Here is a 12,833-nt window from a genome sequence, read left to right on the forward strand (position 1 = left end):
AGCCATAAGGCAATTGTATAAAATACTAACTCGTTCCTTTGAGAGAACAGATTCATGAATTGTTATTATGAAATAAAATGCAAGGTGCTTTGTCCTTTTCCCATATTTTCAGTATTTTAAAAGCTGGGAAATTTTAGATGATCATTTCATTAAATGGAGAATTATTTTTTTTGCCTTCATGGAGAATGGCATATGAGCATGTAATATACCACCAATATGAGTATGAGAAAACATTTTGTCATTAGTAACTACGAGAGTAACATGTGCCCCATTTTTAGTTTATCTGTCTGGAATTCATTTGCTTTCTGGTGAGAAATATAAAGAAGAGTGTATATGAGGTCACAAGTTCATTTACAGTGAGCAACGGGCAAATGTCAGTATTAATGTAGTATTATCATTATTGTTAAAGATGGTTAATGACTTGCTATAATATTAAATACCAATAAAGCAACAAGTCATGTTTTGTCAATATATTTTCTAAATGATTTTTTGGTTTTATGTATGTAATTCTGATGCTTATTTAATAATGGTTTCTGGACTTCATCTTCCTGCTCCTATTCCAGGCTCCTTACAATCTCATCTCTATAAAGAAGAGAGACTAATCTATTTAAAACTTAGATCAGCCCATGTCACACCCATACTTAAAAAACACTTCAATGATTTGTCATCACATTTAGAATAAAAATTTAAAGTCCTTGCCATTTTAGTTTGTAGATGAAATAATCCAGTAAAGAAACTGATCTTAGAGGAGAGTAAGGGGATAATTTATTAGTTAATGCATTTACTCAACAAATAATTTTTGTGCGCCTATTATATGTCAGGCACTGTTCTAGGTACTTGAGTGAACAAAAGACATAAAAATACCTACCTGCAGGGAGCTTATTTTTAGTAGTGCAAGGCAGACAATCAACATAATCGTGTGTAGGAAGTTAAAGATGATAAATGCCATGGAAAAAAGGGATAAAAAAAGGATAGAGTAAGGGAATTGGAAGTGCAAAGGGTGGGCATATGTGGCAATTTTCGATAGGTTACTCAGGATAGACCTATTAAGAAGTTGTCATTTGAGCAAATACTTGAAAGGGAAGAGAGTTAGTCCGTTATCTGGAGATACCGTTATCTGGAGGGAGAGCATTCCAGGCAGAGAGAATAGAGCACAAACAATCTAAGGCGGAGGCAGAGCAGCCATACTTGAGGAACACCAAGGAAGCTAATGTGGGGGGAGAAGGAGGGTTTTGAGCAAAGGAGAGTATGATTTGACTTAGGTTTTAACTGATCCCTCTGTCTGCTTAAGCCAGAGAGGAGCGATGGTAGGAGCAAAGAGAACAGTGAGAGGGGGTGGCTTAGAATAAGGGGGTAGCAGTGGAGGTGGTGAGAAGTAGTTTAATTCTGAATTTGTTTTAAAGGTAGAGAAAACAGGATTTTCTAGCAAATTGGAATCAGGGGTGTGTGAGAGAGAGGCGTCAAGGATGCCAAGTTTTTAGGATGGATGGATGGAGTTTTAGGTTCGAGAGGGAAGATAAGACACTTGGTTTTGTACTTGTCAAATCAGGGATGTCTACTAGACATCCAAGCGCAGCTGTTAAGTAGGTAGTTAGATATATTGATCCGGAGTTCAAAAAGAACTCCAGGCCTGAGATACAAATTTTGGAGTCACAAGACCGGATGAGTAAACCAAGAAAGTGAGTGTGTTTAGAGAAGAAAATAGCTCCAAGAACTGCATCGTGGGATACTCCAATCTCAAGAGGAACAAAACCCATGAATGTGAAGGGAGGTGATGGGATCCAGTTCACAACTGTTTATTTATATATTGCTGGCTTAACACTCCCACTGAAATGAGAGAAAGGCTCCTTGTCTGTCTGGAATATTCTTGGCACAGTGTGGTCGCTCAATAAATATTTGTTAAATAAATAAAAGCCAAATAAATGAGAATTTATTGTTATGTTATGTTATGGATTTATGAAAACAGTTTTGATGATGTTTTTCATGCCAAATTGAAAGCAGAGCCCATAAGGTATCAATTTGAGATCCACATTAAGAAGCATAGGCCTCTCTTATTAACACCAGACTGGCTGATTAGAGATTAAGTCCTTGCCTTGGTATTTAACCTATTCCCTCCTCACTAGATAATATAAGTTGACTTTTTCCCTTATAGGTATGCTGAAAAGAAAAATAAAACTCTCAACTGTCACCTAAAAGGTGACCCATATACATATACTCTTCAGATTGGCCTATGGTAGAGTCCAGTTATAACTCTGTGAAGTGGCCTACTCAGTCACTCTCTCTTATGTCTCTTCACTATTGTCATCATGGGTTAGGTATTTGACTCAATAAAGGGAAATTAGAGTCTAGTTCCTGGTTGGTGAGGTCGTATACAGAATAGTTTTTGAACTGGTGCCTCCAACCAGTTTCTTTATGAGGCCCATTTTAATAATTTCCAGAGAACTGAAAGATTCAAAGTGGTCCTCACAATCACTAGCAAGGGAGTTACAAGAGGTAAACATGGCAAGTTCTTGACTAGACTTCAGGCAGCAGTGAATGCCTGGGTTTGGGGCTACCATTACAAGTCTGTCAATGTCACAAGTGGACTTGGGAGATAATAGACATTAGATTACATACATCACAGTTCTTTATCTTCTACTAAAGTCTCTTCCTCATTAGTTCTTTTAAGTTGGGAACCAGTTTCCTTGTCTATGAAGGCTTATTTATTAGGATGTCATGCCAACCTGTGCATTCAGACTGGCAATGCTAAGCTGGTGTGTGTATGTGTGTGTGCACGTGTGAATGTGTATATGTGTGACATGTAGGACACAGACCTCTAGGTCCAGGCTTGTATCAAGGAAGATATTCCTTCTCCCTTCCCTCTTTGGATTTATTCTATAATTGTTCTTTTCCTAAGTTTCATTTTACTAGGATTATAAACCAATTTTTAATAATTAGGTGGTTGGCAAAAGATTGGAGAGACTTATCCAATGAAAGATTATTATTTTTTATTAGAAAAGTAATATATGCCTATTTAAATGTTTCAAATAGTATACCAAGTGTACAAATTTGAAAATGCTGTCTACCACTGTTAACAGCTTGGATGGTATCCTTCTAGACTTATTTATTTATAGATAAATGTATGTATGTATATACTTTAATATACTTTTAAAAAACTTAAATGCAGTGTTGCTATGGATACCATTTGCTACTTATTTTTTCACTTAGAAGTTCAAGACAACATTCTATGCTTGTACATACATATGGATTAGACATATTCTTTTTAATAGTTATGTAATATTCCATTATACAGATATTTACTAAGTCCCTCATTTTTAGGCATTTAGGTTATTTCTATTATTTTAAAAATTACAAATAATATTTTTGTAGACATCTTTGAATTTACATGTATACACACGTGTACAAGTATATTTGAGCAGTGAATTCCTAAGTTAAATTGTTTGACATGTTGGTGGGAGAGTGCAAAACATAGAAAATGAGATTTGCATTGAAATTCACTGTGGAAATAAATTTTATCCTAAAGCACTGAGTGTAACACGGAATTGGAATGGGTATCTTTTCCTCATCCTTTGCTATCTTTTATGGCAAAATCTTAGACTGTTTAATTTCCAGAACTCTGCTTTCACAGTAATATCCGGTCTTTTTTGTCTAGAAAACAATCAATGTATACATTGATCCATCTGGTCCTAGATTGAAAGTCACATGTTTACTGCTCTGTAACATACCTCAGGCATCACCTGTCTTGTTTACTGTTGTATTCCCACCAGGTGTCTGGCAAATGGTAGGCGATCACTAAATATCTGTTATTTAATTGAAAGATATAGCAGAGCGGGAAAATTTCCATAAGTCATACCTAAATATTTTGTTTACAGTGAAACAAGAATTCTAGAGACAACGAAGGTCTAGATTTTTTCTAGGCTAGGATACAGAGCAACAAGATTTTATAAATACTTGAGAAGTTAATTAAAAATAGAACCACGCTCTTTAAATGCATTATTGCTTAATAATTCTTCCTCTTCAGCTGGCTTGCTTCCAGCTTGACTTTCAAACCAGCTAGGATTCCCGTTCAAGCTGGTAGTCCCATCACGTCTTCTGGTCACCTGCACTCTGGAGCTGCTTATCTTGCCTGTGAGAGAAGTGCTCATTGAGCTACATAAAGATGGGCCAGGTAGAGCTTGCGGACTTAACTGCTACAGTGATTCTATTTCCTACACCACTATTCAATGCTGATAGCTATGGTCATCTCACCCATGATAGTAGGAGCCAAAGCTCTTTTTTTTTTTTCCCGGTGAGGAAGATGAGCCCTGAGCTGAAGTCTGTTGCCAATTCTCCTCTTTTTTTGCTGAGGAAGATTGGCCTTAGGCTAACATCCATGCTCATCTTCCTCTACTATATGTGGGACACCCGCCACAGCATGGCATGATGAGCGGTGTGTATGTCTGCACCCGGGATCTGAACCTATGAACCCCGGGCCGCCAAAGTGGAGCACGCGAACTTAACCACTACACCACTGGACAGGCCCCCAAAGCTCTTTTTTGCGTCATTTACTTTAGATATTTCTGCCAAAAGCTGACAGATGAAAATGTGGTTTGTGCCTCATCACTTTTTTTTCTAAATAATGACAAAAAATAAACAAATAAACAATTCCCTTACCCTCCAGAGGTATGGAGAAGTTAGGATCCCCTTGTGTCTGTCCTCTTCTTCTTCCCATTCAGGCTCTTGTGATAGTGTAAAAATTCTTTTCTACTCTTTTAACTTATGCTACAGCTGTCAGTCATGCTTATTGCGGATGGCAATGAATTTTAAACTTTTTAAGCATATGTTAAGTATCTATAGCATTCAACTCATTTTTTAAACAAAGGTAGGCTATTTGTTGCTTTACATCTCTTCACGGCTATGGAGGCCATTTTAGAAATTTGCTTCAAAATACATATGATCATTTCCATATAATTTTTAACCATTTCATAAAATTTTGGAATTGGAATATTCAAGTGTAATAATATAAGTTCTCTCACCCCCGCCTATACCATTGAACAATACAAAGTACACTAGTTCTACTGGTTCTTTGGTGTTGTAAAAATTTTATACTCCTAAATTTTGAGTTGTCATTTACACCTTGACAGTTAGTGTCTAGCAGAGAAAATGGAAAGTGTAGTTTTATGTGCAGGTATAAAATGACATAGCATTCAAGCATAAAATCTTACTGGATGCTAAAATCATTCATTTCTCTGTTCCTATAAACCAGAGGTTAGCTTTAGCCCTCAAGCCAGTTGTGTCTCCTAAAATCTGTTTAAAACCTTTTCACAAACCTAGAGTCTCTTTACCAGTTAAGAAGCAGATTGTATATTTACAGCCCTTAGGGTCTCTGGAAATGATTCAAACTGCTCTTGGAAGTGATATAGTGAGCAAGCAAATTCCCATGACAATTCTGGCATTAGGTTTCTGACAGATTTTAGTTTATAGGATAGAATCACAGATATGATTAAACAATTTTGAACTTTTTCAGACCCTCAACACATTGGGTGGCTTTCAGAGCTATTATCATGTTGTCAAATATCTTAAGATCAAGGGAGAAAATATGACGCCATTTGACATTCTCTAGAGTTTGGGATAGCCATTCATTTACCCAGTAACAAACATTTTTTGAGCACCTGTGATGTGTCAGGCATTATTCCAGAGGCGTGGGATACATCAGTGAACAAAATAGACACAAATCCCTCCCTTCATAAAGTGTAAACGTTACTTACCTCTATTTACATAAAATAAATAAATTATATAATACGTTGGAAATTGATAAGCACTTTGAGAAGAAAGAGAAAGTAGAGCAGGGTAAAAAGAAGTGGGGATGCTGAGGGGGGGAAGGGACGATGGGTAAAGAGGGCATTGTGACTTGCTATAGTGTGATCAGGATGGGACTTATTAAGAAGGGGAGATTTGAGCAAAGCCTTGAAGGAAATGAAAGAGATAGCTGTATAGATATCAGGGGCAGAGCATTCTAACCACTAGGACAGTTCATGCAAAGACACTAAAGTGGGAGTTTTCCTGGGATGCTCAAGGAATAGCCAAGAGGCTCATGTGGCTGGAGTAAAGAGAGTGAGAGGAAAAGTTGCTAAAATTGTATTCAGAGGGAGAACAGATTAATAGCCACTGTAGGAACTCTGGCGTTTACTGTGAACAAGAGAGAGGCATGGCAGGGTTTTGAGCAAAGGGGTGACGTGAATGATGTGTTCCTGGGGCTGCTGTTCTGAGAGTAGCCACCAGGGGGCTAGAACGGTAGCAGTTAAGACCACAGAAGAGCAGGGAAGAGCTGCTGGTGGTTTGGTCCAGGGCAATAACAGTGACAGTGTGGCAAGTAGTTGAATTCTGGATATATTTTGAAAGTAACATCTATTGAATTTCCTGATAGATGACCTAAGGTACATGAGAGAAAGAGGAGATTCCAAAGTTTTTTTTTGCCTGAGCACCTGGAAGGTTGGAGAGGCTGTTAAATAAGACACTGAAGTGGGCAAGAGCAGCAGCCATGGAAAACACAAAGATAAATCAAAAAACATGTTTCTAGTATAGTATATTCCATATCATATTATCATTTTTCCGTACACTATTACTTAATTTATTTCCCCATTTTAATAAGAGCCATTGGAGCAGGTCTCACCATGACCTAGTTCAAATTACCAATATGAGGTCACTGAAAGTGGAGTTGGGAAAAGACGTGTGTAACAGGCTCTCACGAGACAGTGTGAGCCGGCTCCAGCACACTGTCTGAGCTATGTAAATCAGAACTAATCTTTACAGTATTAATATTTCTGGGACCTCGTGAGACTTAGGGAAGGCTAATTTGTTATATATGCACTAGACCTTATGTCTGTATATGTGTTTGACCTTAGACTATAATTCAGCTGTTGCATTTTGTATGGCTGGGACTTTATTTAAGGTAGATGCTGTCTTGATAGGAAAGTAACTGTAGGATAATCCAGGAGTCAGAGCTATTTTTTCATTTTCTTTGCTTGTTTGGATATTTGGAATAAATTCACATTTTACTTTAAGTTGAATATTTACTGACGACTATTGACAACTTTGTTTTTTGCTTCTGAGACATTTTGGTCTAAACCAATGGCACTTGAAATCTGTATATTCTTTTTAGTTTTAATTCGTTAAAATATTAACTTCACAAACTCATCTTAGAGTCCAATTAACAGTGTCTTGTGGTTTTATAGTGTGCAGTCTGATCGCTTGACTTTATGAAAAATGCTGATATGTTTAACATAATGTTAAATAAGGTATTTTATTACGTGTAGTGGTGATGTTTTTCACCAACTGTGCTGTGTTAAGTCCTATCTTGAATATTAAGCATTTGGTCCACGTATTGTTGCACTATACCCTGGTCCTATAATCCTTTAAAGACAAATTGGGTGAAACAAATGTAGTACAAATCTCTGACCAGCCCTGGGGGTATTAATTTTATTTCAAAATGAACTCAAGCCCAGATACACATTTCCAAATTGCCATTTTCAGGGAAAGCGATTACTCAAGATTGGTAATCATATGAAATGCTATAGTTTATTAGATTTGTTATATCATGAAAAGTGACAAAAGAAAATAAGAAAATGGATTTTTGTTTTCCATGTTTCATGAGACATAACACATTACTATTATTGGACTTTAAAAATTTATTCTTACATAATTTAAAATGATTTGTACTGGCTTAAAAAATTTTAAATATAGGTAAAATTGACATATAGTTAGATGCACAGATATTAAGTATACAGTTCAGTGAGCTTTGACAATTGTAAGAACCCAAGTAAACATCACGCAACCATAGACCAACACTGTCAAATAGAACTTTCAGTGATGGTGGTAAGGTTCTACATCTGGGTTGTTCCAATATAGTAGCCACTACCCACATGTGATTTTTGAGCATTTGAAACACGGCTGGTCTGACTGAAGAACTGAGTTTTTAATTTTATTAAATTTTAAATAATTTAAATTTAATTCGTATGGCCACATGTGCTAGTGGCTACAGTATGGGACAATGCAGCCCTAGATAGTTCTCAACTGGAGTTCTAGGAGAGAATTAAACCTTAATGCCAGTGGCATACACTATTTCTAATGAAATAAGTTACCTCCCACGCATCTGGAATGGTACTACCTGTATATCATTATTAGGAGAATTAGGAAACAGTCACTCAAATCAGTTTCCGGAAGGCTTAATTCTCTCACAGCGCTCAGTTGAGAAAGACTGCCCTAGAAAGTTTCCCCAGTTCTCCTTCCAGTCAATACCACCTCCTAATGACAGCTGCAACTCTTTTGTTTATTCCATAAATTATTTTTGCCTGTTTTTTGACTTCATATAAATGGAAATATACAGTGCATTTTCTTTTGTTACTATCTTCTGTCACTCAACATAATGTTGTATGTATCAATAGCATATTCCTTTATATTGCTATGTAATATATCCCTTGTTTCAGCTTATCAAAATTTATTTACCCATTCTCCAGATGTGTCCATTTCATTTAAGTTGTGAAATTCATTGGCATAAAATTTTTCATAGCATCTTCTTATTATCCCTTTGATGTCTGTTGTATCTGTAACGATGTCATTCTTTCACTTTTGATGCTAAGACCTTATCAATTTCATTAAAGAAACACTTTTGACATTTTTGATTTTCTCTATTTTTTAAGCATTTTACTTATTTCTGCTTTTATCTTTATTATTCCTTCCTTCTACTTATTTTTAAACTAAAATCCATTAAAACTAACTAAATCTAGTTTTTCTCCTACTCTTTAATTTATTATACAAATTCTTAGCTATGTTTGAGGTACTAAACCTTTGCATTTTTTGATTGACTCTGCAGACATTCATCAAGCATCTGTTTACTCCATGGAAGGTAATAAGATAAACAACTACGAATAAGATAGACATAATCCTTGCCCTTTAGCATTCACAGTTTTGTTGAGCAGGTGCGTGTTGGAAAAGAAGTGGCAAGGATGATAAGTACCATGATGGAGAATTTCAGGGAAATCTGGGAGTTTATAATGGGAGACTTAACGTAGACTAGGGGTTTGGGAAAAGCATCTTGAAGTAATGCAGCTTGACCTCAAACACAAGCATGGCTAGGAGTTAGCTAGATAAAGGGGGAAGAGATAGGAGAACACTCCAGACAGGAGCAACAGCTTGTGCAAGACAGTGGAGTGAGAAGGAGCTTGGTGTGGTTGAGGAATTAAGGAAGACCAATACAGGTGGAATGTGGAAATGAGGGGACCGCAGCTTGGGATGAAGCTTTAGAAGGAGACAGGGCAAGATCATGTAGTCTCATAGGCCATGTGGATGATTTTAGATTTATCTTAACTAAGTGTACTGGGAAATCACTAAGACTTCTAAGCTGAGGAGATATATCTGGTTTGCATTTCACAAATGTCACTCTGGTTACAGTGTTTGTGTGCTAGGTATAGAGAGAAGGCAAATATTGATGAATAAAGACTAAATGGGAAGCAGTTGCAGGTGAGATGTGATTTGATATGGATTAGAGTACATTCAAAATTCCTTGCTGGGATTCCCGCTCTGCCACAGCAACTAGTTCCTGTTAAAATGGAACTTAAAATGAGGTAGTACCATGATTATTATAAAAGGTTTCCTTTGAGTTGACACCTCTTTAGAGCAAGATATACTCAGCAGTCTATTTCTTTCATCTTATAACGTTAAGTATAAATTGCTCAAACATGAGAATAACACTTTTATTCTGTATTGTGCCAAGTTAGACCAGGTTGACTGCATAAAGTAGGTCACCTATAAAATTCAGCTTCACGAGTTTGCCTTTTAAGTATGAAGAAGACATCTGAAATAGAAAGTAGAAGAAAAACAAATTCCATTCTGCGTTGACGATCTCACTTTAATTGCATAATTTTTCTGACAGCTTTACTTTTATATGAAATTTTGAACATTTAAAGTTGAAAAGGAAAGTTTGTCAGTGTCTCAAATCTTCAATAAAAATAGCTTTTTCAAATCAGTTTTGAATGTGAATTTAAGCAATAATCTAACTTTTTAAACTGCCAAAGTTATTCAATATTTATACTGGCAAAAATTCAGTTATTCATGCATAGACCTTAAGCATCTGTATCTATCTATTTATCAATCACCTATCTTAAAAAGTTGTCAGAAAGTTTGCCCTTGATGATTATTTAATAATTGTGCTGGAAAAAAATAGGATTTCAGCAGTATATTTACATTTTAAAAGTGGTTTTTAATTTATTCTTTGTGGCTTTCTTTAACAATTTTTTACTGGTTGTTTTAAATAGAAAACTTCTGAGTACCATTTGAATGACTGTTTTTTCCTTTTTGAATATGAATTGGGAATATCTAGCTTATCTTTATTTAGAAAAAATGGAAGTTAAGTAGATTAATTTTTCAGTGGAATTTACCATCAGTAATAAATTAAAACATAGAATAAATGGTCAATTTGGTCTAAAAATAAGCCAACTAGAAGAATTTAACATAGTCAAGGCTATTATTGATTACCCAGATTTTCAAAGATAAATAACCTCATAATTGTTCTATTTTCCAGAGATTTTTGTTGGCATTTTTGGTTTAATAGCAGAATAATGCCAAGTTTCATTTCAGAAAAATTTTTTTTAAAGATTAAATATTAAGATGTCAATTCAAAATTATTTTATATTGCTTTCTAACATTCAAATTAACGTATTAGCTTGCTTGATTACTAATAAGAGATATAGCATCTTCTTTTGGCATATACTTTGCCGGATTTTGCAAAATCTTTAAATACAGAAGTAAGCTACATCTTCCTTCCTTCTATGTCTATAATGTAGAATCGTATTCCTGGCGTGTTTGATTTTATTGGTATTTTCTAATTCAGTGTTTTCTAAATGCCATTTAACCATGAGACATTTTCACTAGATCTTAATACAGTGAGAAAAATAAGGATAATATTGAATATGTTGCATAAAATTGAATGTTTGATTTTATGAAGTATCCTTTATTTTGAAATTATATTCTTCTTACTGTTATGAATTTACATTGTCCTTTTATTTAGAAATCATGGTAATAATAGGTGGTGGTTGGCACTGATTTATAAGATATACTTATTTGGCCAAATAAAATGTCTGCAACACTTTGTCAGATCCATAAATATTTAATTTTGGAATTTCACTGGTCCTTCAAACTTAGAGGTTTAAGAACCACTAATTCAATTAATATCTAGTTCTTCAAAGTCCTTAAAACAAGGGGAAAAAAATCCTAGAAAGCTCACGTAGAGGATGTCTGACTTAGTGATAAAAACTGAATTCATTTGTTTGAAAGTAAATGTTCTATTCTGATTCTAGCAATTATGGATCCTCTTTTTTAACTGTAAATATTCTAAAGTAGAGAGGCTGGTCCTCTGCACTGATGTAGCTTTTTATCAGACTTCCGGATTTCATTCATATGGTCAACTTTTTTTTTTTAATTTAGATGCCATTAATTGAACTAATCACGTATTTCAGTTCATGGCTTATTCTCCTCATTGGTCCATACAAAGCTTCTTTCTCTTCCTTCTTTCTCTTTTATCTCTCATACTTCAGCTTCATTTTATCCTATTTGGAAACTATTTTAATATTTTTAATCTATATATTTTAATTTGAACATGTCCCTCCAAAAGCATGTTATTTTGTATGCATATACCTTTAATTTACATAAGTAGCATTACATTATATTTTCTATTCAATTTCTTTTAAGAATGAGCACTCTTTCTTGAGATTGTTCATGTTGCTACTTGTACATCTAATGTAGCTTTTGACTGCTGCATACTATTCCATGGTGTGTGTTAAGGAACTTAGAAAGATTTCTTAAACTTAAAAAGCAAAATGATAACATTACCTCAAATTAAATATTCTGTTCAGTGAAGAACTCCTTGGACAACGTTAACTGACTGGAAGTGGAAAGATATTTGCAAAATCTAACAGCAACAAGGATTTAATATCTAAAATATGCAAGTGACTCTTGCAAATCAACTAGAAAAATCCACCCCAGGGAAAAGATCAAAATAGATAAACAAGAAATTTAAAGAAGAGCAAACTTAGAAAACTCAGAGACACGTGACAAGGTGGTCAAAATAATGAGTAATACAAGAATTGCAAATTAAAGCAATGTTGAGCTATGTCTTTAGATTACTAGACTGGCAAACATTAGAAAGATGGGTAATAGCAACTGAGATATAGAGGCATAAGAACCCTATTGCACTCCTGGTGGTAGTGGAGAGCAATGTAGCCTGACTGGTTCAGATGAAGTATAAATGTACCCTATAAACCCACTCTTCTACTTCTGAATACATATTTCAGGGGAATTGAGAGGACGTGCATGGGGATTTTCTTTGTAGAAATATTCATGGAGGCAAGAGTTGGAAGCAGCCTGGATGTCCACCACCTGGGCCAAGCTAGATAAACCTGGATGCCCATCACTGGGACAGTGCGTAGGTAACATGTGGAGCATATGGGTGTTCAAATGCCACCCATCATAAAGGAATGCTGTGATATTTAAAATAGTTTGTTTTTCTGATTTTAAATTTGAAGTCACTTGAAGTGCTCATGAGCCACTTAAGAATATGAAAGTGCTATATATGGATTAAAAACAAAACAAAACAAATAAACCCCGCAAGCTCATAGATACAGAGAACATTGGTGGTTGCCAGACGAGGGTGTGGGGGTGGGTGAAATGAGTGAAGGAGATCAAAAGATAAAAACTTCCAGTTATAAAATAAATAAATCATGGGGATGTAATGTACAGTATGGTAGCTATAGTTGATAACATTGTATTGCGTTTGAAAGTTGCTAAGAGAATACATCTTA

Source organism: Diceros bicornis, chromosome 1 (genome assembly GCF_020826845.1).
Source record: "Diceros bicornis minor isolate mBicDic1 chromosome 1, mDicBic1.mat.cur, whole genome shotgun sequence".
Taxonomy (NCBI): Eukaryota; Metazoa; Chordata; class Mammalia; order Perissodactyla; family Rhinocerotidae; genus Diceros; species Diceros bicornis.